Source organism: Protopterus annectens, chromosome 1.part2 (genome assembly GCF_019279795.1).
Source record: "Protopterus annectens isolate FY-2018-M chromosome 1.part2, PAN1.0, whole genome shotgun sequence".
In the NCBI taxonomy this organism is placed as follows: domain Eukaryota; kingdom Metazoa; phylum Chordata; order Ceratodontiformes; family Protopteridae; genus Protopterus; species Protopterus annectens.
The window spans coordinates 700,087,452-700,100,331 of record NC_056727.1 but is presented as its reverse complement, the minus strand read 5'-3'; the positions used below and the strand labels follow the sequence as shown (position 1 = coordinate 700,100,331).

At 39.8% G+C, this 12,880-nt stretch overlaps 1 protein-coding gene across 1 annotated transcript in view; it reads left to right on the top strand.

Moving 5' to 3' along the window:
- The window catches only part of LOC122792405, a 2,471,936-nt gene that overhangs the window by 1,796,843 nt on the left and 662,213 nt on the right, over positions 1–12,880 (top strand). The window lies entirely within an intron of this gene.

The following is a 12,880-nucleotide window of genomic DNA, read 5'->3' as shown; positions in this document are numbered from 1 at the left end:
GAAAAACCTGAAAGGGACCTAGGATCTGGGAGGCTTCCCTTCACTGATAGGTCATTGTGACTTTCTTACCACCAACACCCTTGGTCCTACTGTCTCTTTCAAAAAGACTCACTCTTCCCATTACAGATTGTGAAAAGATTACCACAAACAGGTATGCTAAGTGCCATTAAAATGGTTACAGTACATCCTGTAAAGAATTAGCTCCCTTCAAAGACATTCCACCACCACATCAATCTTCTCCCTGCTGTTTTTTCAGGCCTAAAGTCCCAAGGCATCATAGAACCAGTTTCTCCTATGTTTGTGCTGGATGAGGATTCTTCTGGTTCAAAGAAAACAGGTTCAAAGAAAACAAGGACAGTGGTGACTCATACTGGGTCTCTCTCTCTCTCTGCTCATCACTTTCTCAGGGTACCCACTTTAAAAATGATGTGTCTTCAGACCTTCTATTCCCTTTATTCTTCAGCTGTCCATTGTACTATTTTTTGATAGGAAGGATGTGTACCTGCATACCCCCATATGCACCTCTTGCAGGAAATTCCTGAGCTTGTCTACTGGGTCATCACATTTTCAGTTTACTGCTTTCCCTTTTTGGGCTGTTTACTGTCCCCGGAGTCTAGCCCTAGTTACACTGTTTTGCAGGACTCCAGGAATACAAATATTTCCCTTCCTAACAATCTGCTAATCCACGCATCTTCACCTCTGGTTTTGCTGCAGAATATCAAATTCACTCTCATATACGCACCTCTTCAACTGGGGTTTACTGTCAGTTTCAAAAAATATCTTCCCATTAGCCCGCTTAAGACCTAGTTTTTTGGGTTGCAGGCCAGGTGCTAAAAACTTGCAAGACTTCTTGCCCCAGGAGAAGGTGCAGAGCCTGAAAACATACTTCAGTCCCAAACAGTTCTCCAAGCTTGTTCAGCCAGGGAGATTCTCAGAGCATTAGGTTACATTGCTGCGACCATACCAGTGACCGAGGTCTGAATGGAGAGGTAAGTCAGCAAGCAAAGGAGAGTAGTATTGCTGAAATTGAATTCATCCTCAAGTCTTGGTAAGTAACCTTCATGATGTGGACCCTGTTTTTCACAGTCTCACCAAGACAGCCCTGATATATAGACTGTTTTTATGTAGCACATATTATGGATAGAAGTAGATCAAAAATTAAAAACGATAGCTGTGTGCAGAACACCCAGAATAAAAAAGCCCCCAATCCTGGTAGGCACACTGGTGCCAGGATTAGGAAAAAAATATAGTGTAGAATCCTTAAAATACGGAAACATTTCTACAGTGGGGCCAGGCCCAGAGGGAGGATAAGTCCCCATGTTGTAGAAGGAAGTAGCAGTCCATAAAAACTGATAGGCCAAAGAAGAGCCATAAAGATGAGAGAGTGAACTATTGAGGATAAGAAAGAAATGATGTATTATTACCATTATGCAAAAAGCCCAGATTTTCCAGACAGAAGGCTTACAAAAAGATTGAGAGAAATTAGAGGAAAGGAAGAATACTTTCACTAGAAAAACTGTCAGAAACTTCAAATAAAAATCTGTGTTCATGAATACAACAGATTTGTGAAAAACATTATATAGACCAAGAAACTTTGATCTGTTTGGAAAACGAAGCATCTAAGGAAGTACAAAAATATAAACAGTGTGACCTAGAGATTTTTGAAAAGTATAAAAAGGAAATATGGACATGAGAGAGAGAGTTTTGATATGGTGCAATATTTGTGCAAAATTGAAAGCCAAATCACTACAAAAAAGGCAGCCCCAAACATATTTGAAGATAAATACAGGCAAAGGCATCCAGATATGGAATATTTTGCAATAAAAAAGTATCACAAAAAAAGTATGTAGAAAAGAAGTTTAGTGGAAGTTAAAAAAAATAGAAGTTGAAGTTATGGAATGCCTGAGAAGTGAAGGATTTGGTGTAGAAGGTCTAACACAGGTTACATCACAGCATGAGTCCCCAGAGTAAGGAAAAACAGGAAGATCAGGAGACATCTGAAGAATAAATATGGACATGGGAAAGAAAGATTTTTAATATGGTGTAATATTTATGCAAAGGAGAAAGCAAAACTAGTCAATACAAAGAGAGCAGCACCAAAGAGATTTGAAGAGAAATGCAGGCAAAGGAATCCAGACATGGAAAACTTTACAATATAAAAAATAAGACAGAGGAAAAGTAGAAAAGATAAGTAATGGAGAAGTTAAAGAAATAAAAACTGAGGTTATGGAGTACCTGTGAAGTGAAGGATTCAGTGTAGAAACTCTAACTCAGAAAGCACCACAGCAGGAAAGAGCAGCGGACATCCAAATTAAGGAGAAATGAGTGGAATGGGAAGCAACTTGTCAGTTGCTATATGAAGATATTTTGGAGCCTTGAAGTCAAACAAACAGCAGAGAACCAAACCAGGAAGTAAATGCACACACAGCCAGGAAATGGAACAGCTTGTTGTAAGTTCACCAAGGCAGATTCAGTAAATCCAGGTAGGCACCAAACGAATTCAAATAATTCCTTTATTCAGAACCATTATTCTGTGGTTCTGAATAAAGGAATTATTTGAATTCGTTTGGTGCCTACCTGGATTTACTGAATCTGCCTTGGTGAACTTACAACAAGCTGTTCCATTTCCTGGCTGTGTGTGCATTTACTTCCTATTTTGGAGCCTTCCACAGGAAACCAATATAAACATTCATCTGAAGCTGGACAGCAAGGGAAGAAACAGGAAACTGTCAACTCTGACACGGTCAATGTTGAGGAGTGATAAAACCAGTGAGTTCCCATATGACAGAGCAATGGATGACAGGATGAAATTGAAGAGATTGTCCCACAGGAAGAGGCTATAGAACTTTCTATAGAATACTCACAGGAAATGAAGAGCAAAAAATGTGCCCTCAGTTTAGAAGAAAATGAGTTGAGAAAGAGTTGCTTGACTTAACAGAGATAGACATATTAAGATCAATGAAAGAAATAGATTGCAGAAGGTCAATAAAACCCAAAAAGTCAGAAGTTTAATAAAACAAATGAACACAGTTATTAGGACTGTCCATAGAGATCCATGCACTATAACAGAAGTAAACCAGATATTTTACTGTGCAGCTAGATTAAGAACAGATAGAATTTTACCACAAGAACACAGGATAGTAAGGGAAAGGAAGGGGAGAGATCAAATACCATCATGGAAGTATCGAATAGAGAAAAATACAAAGCAGTTAAGATAAGTGTCACTGTTAGAAGAGTATAGAAGAGGGAACATGCAAACAAAAATACTAAGATAGACTTGATAAAAGCAATGCACAGTATCATAATGGATCAGTTTTTATCATGCACTTTCACAAATAATAAAATATCATTACAGGCAAAAAAACTTAGAAGATACACAGATAAATATAAAGCAAACGTACAAAATAAGCAATTTATTGATGACCCAAAAAGTTTTGTAGAGAATTGGGAAACAAGGTAAAAGGAATTGAAAGACCACCAAAAAGAGAAAAAATAGATAAATTTTGCAGAAGTATTCATGAAGATCTTGTGGAACATAACAACGCTAAATGGATAGAAGAAGTAAACAAATAAGAAGTTCAAAGGTACATAATATGAAATGGGATGAAACAACAGCCAGAGAGTTTGAAATAAAGTTAAGAAAAGCTTCCAACTGGAAAACCCCCAGGCCCAGATACAGTACTAACGTTTGGTTTCAAGTATTAACATCTTTGCACAAAGATTAAGCCATGAGTAAGAACTATTTGTTTGCGCACCCCAAACAGACACCAACTTGGCTAACAGGAATAACAATGTTCCTACTTAAGAGTGAACCTGCAAGCTAACCTAAAAAATTATAGACCAATAACTTGCCTTCCGATGATGTATAAACTATACACTGGAACTGATGCCAACAGAGCTTATAGTCATTTAGAAGAGAATTCAATTATGTCAGCTGAACAAAAGGTTAATAAAAGAAAGTCATATAGAACAAAGGATCATTTGTTGCTAAGTAGTCATAATGGAGCACTTTAAAAAGGGGAAAATCTAAGTATGACATGGACTGACTACAGAAAAGCATTTGACAGTATCCCACATTCATGGATAAGAGTGCTTAAAAATGTGTAAGATATACCTTACGGTGATTACATGACAGTGACCATGAAACAGTGGCAGATCACTTTTCAAGTAAGTTATGATAAATGGCAAGTTATTATTCCAGGGATAAAAATTCAAAGGGGGATATTTTAGGGTGACTCCCTGTCACAGCTTGCTAGTCTGTCTTGCCCTTAACCCATTAATCTGTCTACTTAACAGATCAGGTCATGGCTATAATTTGGCTCCTAGAAAACAAAAAAAAAAGTGTACAGACTTATATTCTTTTGGTCGATGATTTAAAACTATATAGCACATCATATGAGGAACTAAAACCACAACTGCAAGTAGTCAGAACGTTTTCAGATAATATCTGGTCTTAATGAATGTGCAAAAGCATCCTTTAAAGCAGGAAAGCTGCAGCAACAAGTGAACATCAGTTTGGGACAAGAATGTGATATAAAGGAACTTGTGGGAGTGTATAAATATTTGGGAATTGATGAAGGATCAACAATAAAACATGAACAAATGTGAATAATACTTAGTAAGGAACATTTTAGAAGACTTAAATTCTGAAAACAGCATTAACTTCTAGGAACAAAATTCAAGCTATAAAGCAATTTGTTCTTCCTGTCCTAACTTAAGTTTTGGAGTGATTGACTGCCCTCAAAAGGTGTCTGATAGCTTAGATAAGAAAACACAAGGGATGCTTCATGCTCACCAAATGATTTATAAAAATCAGTGCATACCAAGATTATATATTCCCCATTCTGAAGGAGGTATGGGCCTCCTTGAAGTTGATTACATGTATAGATCTGCAGTCATGGGACTGAACACTTAAATGCTGACCCCCATACGATCCAAACGTAGGGAAAGTTTTGAAACATGAGGAGAATAAATCTAAGATGACTTCTCCTGCTTAGTCTAGCAGAAGCATAACAGCATCAAGTGGGAATGGAAATCAAACCAGAAGTAGATAAAAATCAGGCAGCAACTGAATGTGCCTAAAAGACGAAAGAATATAAGGTGAAAGATCAGATGAGAAGGCAATAAATGTGGAAAATGCATAAATATAGTTGCAAGCATAGAAAACTCTTGAAAGAACCTCATATTGATCAGGATCGAAAGCAGGAATGTCTAAGGAGAGGCAAATGCAAACCAAAAGATGAAAGGTTAATATTGTCTGCCCAAGATAGTAGGCTACATACACGTTTGTTTACAAAGTCCATTGAATATGTGGGAGAAACAGACAAATGTAGGTTTTGTAAAACAGATTTGGAAACAGTCGCACACCTCGTTGCTGGTTGTGACATACTAATGGCAGAAGGACTGTATGCTGAAAGGCATAATAATGTGGCAAGGCTGTTGCACTGGGGATTGTGCAAACATTATGGTACTGAAGTGGCTGAATAACACTGGAAACATGAGTCACAAAGCATAAGAGAAAATGATGGTCTACATCACATGGAATCACCCATTACCAACAGTTCAAAAGGTAGATGAGAGAAAACCAGATGCAGTGGTCCATGAAAAGAAGACAAAAGTAGCATTGATCATTGAAATCACTACATCCAGCGACTAGTGCCTTGCATACAGAGAGACATAAAGTCGTAAAATGAGGATTTGTAGTCATAAACGAGAGCAATGTGGAAGAAGGATGCCCAGACAGTTCCAATAGTAGTAGGAGCAATGGGTATTGTAAAAAAGAATCTGCAGTCATATTTAGATATGTTACCAATACATGTAACTCTGTACGAATTGCAGGAGTCGTCATTACTGGGCACACTGCGGGTGCTGCAAACAGCACTTTTGGGGTCTATATCATATGAGCGAATCCCACAAATTGCGAATGCTCATAATATCGATTGTACCCGACCTCTAAGTGCTTTTTCTGAGATTGCGGTACAGTGAAGAATGGGATATTTGCCCTTTCCTCACTGTAGTGCAATCTCAGAGTTGGAATATATATTTAGTGGGGGGGAGCCCCCCACAATAGGAAGTTTGAGGTCTGGAATGTTCGATATTTTGAGTGTTCGCAGTTTGTGTGATTTACTCATTTGATATAGACCCCACTTCTGAATGACATCAAAGATTGAAACAATACTAATGTTGCTGTCTTTCGGCTTTTCCCAGTTAGGGGTCGCCACAGCGGTACTCCGGTCCGCTAATGATTGGCAGTAGATTTTCACGAACGCCGAGGTGCCAGCTCAGTGTTTAACCTTCAACGAAGGCACGCCCATTTACGCATGTCTTTTGAACACCCACCCAACCATGGGGAGGGCATTCAAACTCTAGACAGAAGGCACTCCCCACACTCTAGCTGAGAATCGAACGGGAGAACCTCTTGCTGTGAGGCAACAATGCTACCGCTGCACCACCGCTGCATGAAACAATACTAATGTAATTGACTTTAATTATACCTTGACTAAGGAATTGAGTCCATTCCCATCATGGCATTAGAAACTCCAAAGATTTGAAGAAATTGAGTGCTTCCTTTATCCAGGTTGCATATGAGGTAAATTCAGTGATACCTGAAAACTGTATGGTTTCAGTACTCTCACCCCATGAGCGCATGGACCACTTTCCTGCCTTGTCTTGGGGAGAGCCTGTGGTGGATGACATAGGTGAACTTCAGTCCAGGCCTGCCATTCAAGGTACAGACTCCAAGTCAAGAGATTTGCACAGATACCTTAGATGAAACATGGGAGTGTGGACGGGAATCAGTAAGGTCCAGGGTTGTTGCTTGTTGAACCTCAAGGAAGAGCACATCAACCTGATAAAGATGAGGGCTCTCATTCAGACCTTACCTGTGTTCACTCATCTGTGGAAACTAGGACCTCTGAACATATTCACAGACAGTACAGCAGTCAAGGTACATAAACAAGCAAGGAGGAATCAGTGCATACCAGTTATACAGGTTAGCTCAGATTGCTTGGGACCCCGCCATCAAGTCAGGCATGTCTTCAAGCAGTACACATTCCTTCCCAGAACAACATCATACTCCATCGGCATGTTCATTTGTGCCCCCCCCCCCCAGAATTAATGGATGCTCAACAAATAGCCCTTCCTAGACATAGTCCTGTGGGGGGAACATCACAGACGGACTTGTTTGCCTTGAGGAGTGCAAACAGTTCCCTTTCTTTTGAATCAAGACTCTTTGCCCTTGTTTTGGAGGGTAGCTGCATTATCCTTCTAGTAGCCAGAGAAGCTTCTTTATGCATTCCCTCTACATCCTCTGCTAACACAAGCTCTTTCTGTAAATGTGTAAGTAAAGCATAACCCTGATAACATGAGATAGACATAACTACAAGTGTTTAAATTTCTCTCTCTATTTCGTCTCTTAAATACTATTGTATAATTTCAATTTTTGGTCACATGTTAAAACACATGTTAATGTATATGCTACCAGTTTTGCTGTCATCGAAATGTCTGTTTTTTTTGAAGTTTTTGTTCAATTCCTGTTCACATGTTAATGTGTATGTCATCACTTCTCTGTATATATAATATCTGTTTTTCTTGGAGCTTTTCTCCTTGGGTCTCCACTGAAAACGGGCCACAAACCCAGCTGGACCAACTCTGTTAACAAATGTCAATAAATAAATAAATGAAGTTCTATTAAAGATCCAAAAATAAAAAACAAAATTTGCACTGGTGACTCCCTTTTGGCCAAGGCAGCATTGGTTTTCCCTGCTTTATCACTTAGCCAGGGGCTATCACTGCAAACTACCCAACAAAGCAGACCTGATCACACAGTGGAAGGGCTCATTGCTTCATCCACTCTATAATCTCTTAACCTAAGCCAGTGAATAATAGGATTCTGATCCCTTCCAGACACCAATTTTCTCAGTGTGTGCCTTAGTTTCTACAGGAGGCAAAGCGACCCAAAACACAACAATCCTGCATAGCCGAGTGGAAGAGATTTTTAATATGATGTCAGGCTAACTTGCTCTAGCTACTACATACCTTACCCCTTCCCTCCTTTACTGTGCCTCTATCCTCACTAGCCTTCCCTTAAGTCTAAACTCGCCTCCTGCTATTACAGAATTTCAAAGTTTGCAACTGGCCATAGATCCTGTACCCATCCCTGTATTTCCCTACATCAATTGAACTGGCTTGAGCTACCCAAATTATTTTTAGCCCCTCTCTCTGCCCTTCTCTTGCCTCTAATTTTTGAAATGCATCAACCTAACAGATGCCCAAGGTCTGAATCACAAAACCTAATAGAATTGCATAAACCTGCCCATCCACCAGGTAAACATATTTTATCCTTTTCTCTAGCGCGACACTGGAATTCTTCTTCTCATCTCTCATCCATACCACTGACAGTCTCTCTGCCTTCAAATTCTTACTGCACTCATACCTCTCTTCACAGTGGGAATGCTCTTGTTCCCATCCTACATAGCTTCCCTTAACTTACTCTCTCTCCGCAAGCTCTCTCTCCACAGCTACTACATTATACTGTAAATAAACTCCTAGAGTTTCTATCAGCTCTAGCTAAAAAAAAAATTATTTTTGCTTCTAACACTTTTTTTATCTTGCATTGTATCAGTTGTATATATTGTATTACTATTTTGTATTTTGCATTCTGTGTATTACTGTTATGTATTTGTTTTTATTCTTTTTACTTATTTTGATTCTTTGTTTTATTTTGGAGCTTTTCTCCCCAGGACTCCATTGAAAATGGGCTCTTCATGGCCCAGTGGACTATCCTGGCAAACAAACTGCAAATAAATAAATTGTAAAATCAGATGTTATCCTTGTTTTATCTTATTTGTGTGAGCTCAAGAAAAGTGATTTGACTTATTCTTTTTTTAAAGCCCACCTTTCAGCTGTATCAGCCTGTCTTTCCCTAGTTCCCTGTTATGTCCAGACATGAGGTCAGACAATTTTTAAAAGGAGTTCTGCATTTATGCCCTCCAAGAAAACGTGTGCCCCCCTTGAAATTTCAGCTTTATACTTGAGAAACTCACCCTGCCTCCCTTAGAACAGATGCATCTTCTACTGTCAAACTCTGCAACTGGAAAAACATTTCTTTGCTAGCTCTCACTTCTGCTGGGAAAACCTGAGAACTACAGGTACTCATGACTGTTACTCCTTTTCTTATATTCCATGTTTACAGTGTGTCCCTGACGGTCAACCCATCTTTCATGCCAAAAGTTGTAAATGAAATGTCCCAAAACCAGGCCATCAAGCTTCCTACTTTCTTTCTCACTCCACAGAACAGGGGTGAAAGATTACTTCATTTCCTAAATCTGCACAGATAACTCGAATTCTGTTTGGACGAGACCGAGTCTGTTCATGATCAGGCCAACTGTTTTTCTCTTTCATGGACTAAGCTGGGTCAGCCAAAATCAAAACAAATTTATTATAAACTGGATTTCTAAGGCTGTTACCTTTTGTTACACACCATGGCAAATCCTTGCTCTCTTTCCCAAGGGCACAGTGTACTAGAGAAGTAGCCTTTTCAGGGCTTTCTATAAAAAATGGATAGACTGCAGAACCATCCTAAAAGCTGCTACCTAGTTTTCTGTGTACACGCACTAAAAATTGCAGAACTGACTCTTTTTCTAGCTCTAGGGCAGCCTTCTGTAGCTCATTCCTTTCAGGCCTTTTGGATAGTTCTCACCATTCACAGCTGTCCTCCCTTCTGTTCTCTTAAGCTTTGTGAATCACACATCTGTTTGGAATACTGCAACAGTGATTTTGGTCAAGACGTAGTGCAGTTGTGTAAGAACTTAACCATAACAGTAGATGTCCTAGTGATCACTGTTGCAGTATTCCTTCCCACCCTACCCCCCCCATTGCCATTTTCCTTTTCTTCTGTTTCTCCACTGCCCTGTCTGGCAGACCGTAGAACTGAGGGGGTGTGTCTCCTCTTGCTATGACTTTCCTAGCTGAATACTTATCAGAAATCTTCAGGCTGTTGGCTTGAAAATAATATGAAGATTTACACTCCTTTATCCACTTGTATATCTCTGTTTGCAAGCTCAGGTCATACATTGGACATATGCTACTGTGAGGGTTTAGGCGTTGGCACCCCAGCTTGACATCAGAGGTGAAAATGTATTTATTTATTGATGTTATTTGCAGCTTATTAATTAACAAGCCACTGTGGTGCAATGGTTAGCATTGACGCCTCACCGCAAGAGGTTCTCCTGTTCGATTCTCGGCTGGCGCACCTTCTGTATGGAGTCTGCATGTCCTCCCTGCAGTCGAGTGACGTTAAAGACATGCAGGTAGGTGCGAGTGTGAATGGGCATACCTTCCTTGAAGGTTGGGCATCAGGCTGGCAACTCGGCACCGTAAAAATCCACTGACAATCATGAGCGGACTGGAGTTCCGCTGTGGCGATCCCTAACCGAGAAAAGCCGAAAGTCTTTTATTTGCAGCTTATTAATTAATTTTTGATCAGTAGAACATCTACTGTTATGGTAAGTGTTTACATTACTGAGTTTGTCCATGGCTGCTTACATCACTTACTTCCTAGGACAAAAGAACCTTCTAGCAGACAATCTCAGCTGAACTTTACTAGACTCAATCAAATACATGTTGAAAAAGATGGCTTTCTTGACTTTTGTACAAGTTTGAGGTGTGCCAGAAGTAGACCTTTTTGCATCTAACCAGAGCAGACAATTGAGAAAGTTATGCTGCAGAAGAGAGGTGTGAAAGATTGATGCCTTCTCATCTCTTGAACAGGAATATTCTTATATGTCTTCTCTCCATTGCCCCAAGTACCCAGGGTACTTCAGAAAATCAAAGAAGACGGACCACCAGTGATCATGAATGCACCACACTGGCCCTGACAATGGTGGTGCTATATCTAAACTATGAATCTCACAGGCTGATGATATATCTTTAATCTCTTCTAGACATCTTTTCACTGTGGACATGGTGTCTACTTTGAAAGAAGCCAGAAAACCAAGGACCAAGAAGTCATGTTTTGATAAGTGGAAAAGGTTTTCTACTTGGTACCAGTCAAGAGGAGTTTTTCCTAAGTTGCTAAGTTTAGCACAAGTTCTGGAACCACTGTTTGTACCGTACAAGGAAAGTCTGTCTTATTCTTCCATCAAGCCTCTGCTATTTCCTCTTACCTGTGTCCTCTCTCGTCTACTCTTATCCTCACATGTAACAGTTTCTCAAAGGGGTATTGCTTCTCATATCCTCAAGAAAACATACCATGACTACTTTGGGGCCTTAACTTTGTTTTAGAGAAGCTCACCTTACCTCTCTTTAAGCCAGCCACATCTGCTCTTCTGCTACCCCTGACTTCAGCTACTTGCATTTCTGAACTGCATCATGTCATGTGTAGGGAACATCTCCTGATTTTCCATAAAGGCAGGGTCATCCTCAGGATTGATCATTCTTTTGTGCCTAAGGTTATATCAGAACTCTCCCACAACCAGGTCATTCACCTTCGAGTCTTTCCAAACCCACCAAAGGATAGAGTCTTGCATTCCTTGGATGTTCACAAGCAACTGAGATTCTGCTTGCACAGAACTGAATTTTATAGCACTAAAAACCATTGCCAAATGGCCAGCTAAATGCATCATTATTTGTTATAACTTCCATATTAAGACTCAACAAGGGCAGGTCATATCCTATTCTAACTGCCTTTTTTAGGCTTGCTTGAACCACCATCCTCATCTTTCTCAGGCAATACTTGCTGTACATACCATCTAGGAGTAGGGAAAAGTTTACAATTGCAGTCATGCAGGGTATGTGAGAGCCTCCCATCCCTATCTATTTGGCCATGCTACCCTTGAGTACCCTAACTATGATACTTTTCCCAAACATAAACAGTGATACTGCAGCTGTCTTCCTTGTGATGAACATGCTACAGTTCTTTGAACATACTTACCTCAACTATAGATGTTCTTACCAAAGGATCTAGGCTATACTGCAGTCTGCCTTCCACCTACCCTTGTGGAAGGTGAGAATGTATGTTAACTTGACCAAAAGCAAGTTTTACTGCTAAGTCTGGTGAGGATACTTTTCAGTCATGGACTTGTTTTAAAAAAAGAACTGCAGATGTGTTTAGACTGCCATCTTTCTTCTGCTGCATATTCTGGTGATGTTGTTGGTGTTGGGAGAATACCAGTTGTACTCTGAGAGCATCCAAAGCTCTGGAAGTCGGCTTGTAATGGATTGATATCTAGTTGCAGTTAAGTTTTAAGCATAATGAATGGTAATGCAGCAGTCATTTTTCTTGCAAAGTTTATGGGTGTGGCGAATGTCCAACACAACTGCACTTGCTTTTTGGCCAGTTGCATGTGCTAATAGTTTCAGTTGTAGGCGGGCCCTAATTGGCAAGGAGTGAGATTTGGTTTTTCTGAAGATAGATGTCCCTTAGGAGTTAACAAGTATTTCTTTTAAACGTGATCTATAAGTCGTCCTCATGTTAGCTCATTCACCTCCCTATTTTTTCCAGAACAGAATCCAGAGAACTGAGAATTTCTCCTCTGCTTTGACATTTACCAGTCAGCTCAGGTTTTATTTGAAAAGAATGAGTGAGTTTAGGAAGACCGATCAACTGTTGGTCTCCGGGTTAAGCAGACATTACCCAGAAAAACTGATTACTCCATTGTTTTCTGCAATTTGCTGATTAATTTCTAGCTGCCAGGTTGTCAAAGCCCACCCCCAGTATAGTTGCTTCTAGCACTTGTAGCAGATGTTTTACCACAGCTACTTGGTGTCATTTCTTCTTATAGTCACTAACCATTATCGGTTGGGCTTTCTTTCACACCTAATAGTTTACAGACTCATTATTCTGAATCTTTTCTTTTTAGGCCTTTCTTTGCTCTTGCCT